We start from the raw sequence: 5,000 nt of genomic DNA, 5'->3' as shown, positions 1-5,000 counted from the left end.
GATATGGGTGAGCATGAAATCGAGACTGTGTACGATGATCGTACAGTGTACTCGTAGAATCTTCTCGTAGCACCGATGCGCTATCAGGCAGGTAGATCTACGACTCTACAGAATGATGCACGGAGTCACGGACAGTGTTCTGCGCGTGCGTTGAACCGCGCATCTTCGCAAAATATCAGATGCAAACAGCTGCTATGCTGTTTTATTTTTGGGGGTGAACTCTAGCCAGGACTTGCTTCCTCACTGCTCTGACCCCAGTGCCCTACGAGACACAGAATCTGGTTACACGACTCATGATTTACGGACAAGTGACAAACATGTGGACTTGGTTGTGTTGGAAATGGAAGGAACTCTTTCCCAAACGGTCATTATGCCCCCCTGCCCCCTGAGCCCCCCCCCCCCCCCTCTCCCGTCAATCGGTAGTAGTAGTAGTAGTAGTAGTAGTAGTAGTAGTAGTAGTAGTAGTAGTAGTAGTAGTAGTAGTAGTCCAGTGGTTGTCTCTTGTTGTCGCACTACATGTCGCGCTTATTGAGTTTTCTCGCATTTGCACCTTTGTGTCATTATTGCAATTTTCGCTGTTTACTTTAGCTATCTTCTTTCTTTCTTTCTTTCTTTTTGCGCTGTTTTACCACCTTCTTACTGTATTTAATCCACTGTTCCTGTTCCTTTTCCCTTGCCTGTATTTCACCTGATGAGAAGGCTTGAAAGTATACTTGTGAAGACGAAAACTTTCAAGATGTTTGTAATGAGCCTGAAGTGTGTCCTTTTTATGAGTAGTAGTAGTAGTAGTAGTAGTAGTAGTAGTAGTAGTAGTAGTAGTAGTAGTAGTAGTAGTAGTAGTAGTAGTAGTAGTAGTAGTAGTAGTAGTAGTAGTAGTAGTAGTAGTAGTAGTAGTAGTAGTAGTAGTAGTAGTAGTAGTAGTAGTAGTAGTAGTAGTAGTAGTAGTAGTAGTAGTAGTAGTAGTAGTAGTAGTAGTAGTAGTAGTAGTAGTAGTAGTAGTAGTAGTAGTAGTAGTAGTAGTAGTAGTAGTAGTAGTAGTAGTAGTAGTAGTAGTAGTAGTAGTAGTAGTAGTAGTAGTAGTAGTAGTAGTAGTAGTAGTAGTAGTAGTAGTAGTAGTAGTAGTAGTAGTAGTAGTAGTAGTAGTAGTAGTAGTAGTAGTAGTAGTAGTAGTAGTAGTAGTAGTAGTAGTAGTAGTAGTAGTAGTAGTAGTAGTAGTAGTAGTAGTAGTAGTAGTAGTAGTAGTAGTAGTAGTAGTAGTAGTAGTAGTAGTAGTAGTAGTAGTAGTAGTAGTAGTAGTAGTAGTAGTAGTAGTAGTAGTAGTAGTAGTAGTAGTAGTAGTAGTAGTAGTAGTAGTAGTAGTAGTAGTAGTAGTAGTAGTAGTAGTAGTAGTAGTAGTAGTAGTAGTAGTAGTAGTAGTAGTAGTAGTAGTAGTAGTAGTAGTAGTAGTAGTAGTAGTAGTAGTAGTAGTAGTAGTAGTAGTAGTAGTAGTAGTAGTAGTAGTAGTAGTAGTAGTAGTAGTAGTAGTAGTAGTAGTAGTAGTAGTAGTAGTAGTAGTAGTAGTAGTAGTAGTAGTAGTAGTAGTAGTAGTAGTAGTAGTAGTAGTAGTAGTAGTAGTAGTAGTAGTAGTAGTAGTAGTAGTAGTAGTAGTAGTAGTAGTAGTAGTAGTAGTAGTAGTAGTAGTAGTAGTAGTAGTAGTAGTAGTAGTAGTAGTAGTAGTAGTAGTAGTAGTAGTAGTAGTAGTAGTAGTAGTAGTAGTAGTAGTAGTAGTAGTAGTAGTAGTAGTAGTAGTAGTAGTAGTAGTAGTAGTAGTAGTAGTAGTAGTAGTAGTAGTAGTAGATTATACAATCTCACAGCACAATGTCATTGCTTGTTGCAACAACAACTTACAGTATGTACAGTATCATGGTAGCAGCGTAGAGGTTGATTAACGGCGGGTTAATCAAAGAAGGGGAGGATGTTTAGAAGCATACAGTACTTCCTACATTTACGATTATTCTTCCATGATCCTTGCATGGCGCCACTACACACTGGAGAGTACTTATACCACCACTAATTATCAGTAGTCTTCATTGTTTCCAGAATACAATACTGGTGCCGCTATGCTTCATTTGCAAAAGGTCTTTGTGCAGTTGTATGGACTTATCTTCACTGCAATATCAGCCTCATGCTCCAATGCTTCCTTTACAGCAGTGAGGTGTGCTGCGATTAATCAATGGCATTTCCAGCTTGCTTGCTACACTTTCACATACTCTCTTTAGCTGTTATGCTGCCTGCTGCTTGTTTCAATAGACACCAGCTGAAGCTTCCTAGCTGGCCCCCTTGCCCTTGTTAGATTCAGTATAAGTTCTCTAGTTTGTACCTCATACGTTGTTGATTGAGTAGAGGCCTTGCTAGAGAACAGTTAGGTATTGCTCTATGGTCATCCCTAGTTTCCTTTGGAGTTCAAACAGCTCAGATCTATGTGTGTAGACTGTGTGAGAACGGGGAACTAGTATTTGTGAAAGGGTCGGGCTTGAGCCTTCCGAACACTGATCAATGGTGGTAAGTGGCGTAGTGTGTACAACTGAGCTGCAGCTGCTTTCATGCGGTAGGAAACCTGCTTAAATACTGCTTCTACACACTGCCATCAGTTAAAGATATATCCAGGATGTTGTAAGCAACTGAATCCGGTTTTGAGCTGCTCACTCCTGCTCTCATGTACTCTATCCCAAATACATATCTGACCGAGTAGTCCGGACAACACCATAGCTTGGTCGTAGAGTGCCATGAACGAGGGTCCCTTGTCTGATTCCTTCTGGCTACATTCAATGTGTTCTTCAGCCTCTACCTGTCTTAACTCACTCAGCCTTGTAATATAGTTGAGAGGCGGTGATTTCAGATGGGTTAGGAAATTATCACCCACTACCTACCCCCACCCCTCCCTTCACCCCTACCCCCCCCCCCCTCTCTCTCTCCCATCACCCCTGCCCCCCCCCCCTCCCTTCACCTCCCCGCACCACACAATAATTCAGAAGAGGTCAGTGGTCATTTGTGGGTGAGGCTGATTTCAGGTCCACTGGTCAGTGTAGGGCAATTTCACTTGATAATCTTTGCTATCATATTGGAATCCATAGTTCAACAATAATGACAACTTGCTGTAGCCGTCGGCATCCGTTTAATCATATTGTACTCTATTCTCTATTTTGCATGTGCACGCTTGTGTGTGTGTATGTGCTTGTATGCGTGTGTGTGTGGGTGTGTTTGTATGCGTGTGTGTGTTGTGTGTGTGTATGCGTGTGTGTGTGTGTTTGTATGCGTGTGTGTATGTATGCGTGTGCGTGTGTATGTGTATGTATCTCAGGGCTACTGTATGTGTATGTATGGGTGTGCCTGTGTTTGTTTGTGGCCTTGGCTACTTTTTAGGTTGAAAGTGGAGGTCTGATTCCCGGTGCAGCCATGGGTTACAATGACACAATGGTTCAGATTGGCCCCATTTTATCATCATTGCAGGTAAAATGCACTGATGGGTCTGGAGAGAGAATGAGTGTAGGAATGAGTGATTGAGTGAGTGGGTGAGTGAGTGAGCACGTGAGCTGGTGATGCTTGTGCAGATGATTGTGATGATGGTGATGACTGTAGTGTTGGTGCTACTGGCAACTCTGGTGGCGGTGCTTGTGCGGATGGCAATGGATGTACGTGTGCTGGTGGTATCGATGGTATCAATGGTGATACTGGAGTACCGGTGCTGGCATTGGGGATATGTGCAGCACTGGATCCAGTATTGACACAGAGCAGTTCTTGTGTGGTGTCTGTATAGTGATTTGTCTGTGTGTTTGATGGGTTGGACGGCGTGTTGTTGAGTGTTTATGACATTGTCTGTATACTAGTGTTGATAGCCTGCATTCAAGCTAGTGTAGTATCTGGTAATCAGCCATCCCGGACATGTTTTCAAACCCAATACGCGTGAGTTAGAGAACGCCACGACCAGAGCATGTTCTAACCACTGCATACCAATGTGATGAAATGTTGTCCCGGGTTTCATATGATTGTAATGATATGGTTATAGCCAGTCGCAAAGGTCTCTGACCTCGCCTGCAATTCATCTGCCGTCCCTAGAGAAATAGTTCTGACGGAAGCACCTGTGTGACATCTCCCTTGACAGCGATTATTCACCGCACACACACACGCGCACAGTTAGTGGGAACGTTGCAGTGAAGAGTCCTGCTTGATCATAGCATCCATACCTGTCAACCGTTTGCAAAGCTGAGATGGTGACAATAGCATACCTACATGTATGCGCATACATATCATGTACGTGTAGCTGTGAGGCGTGCAGCAAATACACTGTTGGGTGAGAATTGCCACCCTCGACATCGGGACGGTCCTGGCCAAAATCGGGATGGTTAGCAGGTATGATATCCTGTTCAGCGTTCGTACCAACAAGACTCTTGCATTCCTGCATTTCTTTCTAAAACTACCCTGAAATTCAAAACTCTTTCAAAAACAATATTATGATATTTGCGGAAAGGGTATATGTTTCTGTGTTCGTATTTTGACATAAGAGAAAAGTGGACCATTTCAGAGAGGGAAAGAACTGAGCGTAACGGGGTAACGTTTTGAAGACAGCCATGATAGGTTCTGTCCCTCTGTGCAATTGTCCTGTCACTTTTCCCTTGTGTACTTATTTCTGTCGAAATTAAGTGCCAGTTTGTCGTCGTTAACTACTTCTTAATTATAATTATGCATGAGGACACATTTTTGTCTATATTATGTATATCTTTTTCTCTGTCTGTTCGTCGGTCGGTTATTTTGCGTGATGACAAGGTCACTAAATAGCAGCAAGAGGTGATAAACAATAGTGTTCCACGCATCTCTTCTGCATAATCTGCAGATACCCGGCCCATGGCAGAATTTTTTGTTGACGTCACCTTGGTACAGAGCACGATCATTTTGCCGCAGAGCAGTGCGAGAGCACGTGCTGGGCATCGACCTTGTAATGTATAGCCAGCCAAGTGCGTGAG

The sequence above is a fragment of the Sycon ciliatum genome, chromosome 12 (assembly GCF_964019385.1).
Source record: "Sycon ciliatum chromosome 12, ocSycCili1.1, whole genome shotgun sequence".
Taxonomy (NCBI): Eukaryota; Metazoa; Porifera; class Calcarea; order Leucosolenida; family Sycettidae; genus Sycon; species Sycon ciliatum.
The sequence above is the reverse complement of the archived record's forward strand: the minus strand, read 5'-3'. Positions refer to the sequence as shown.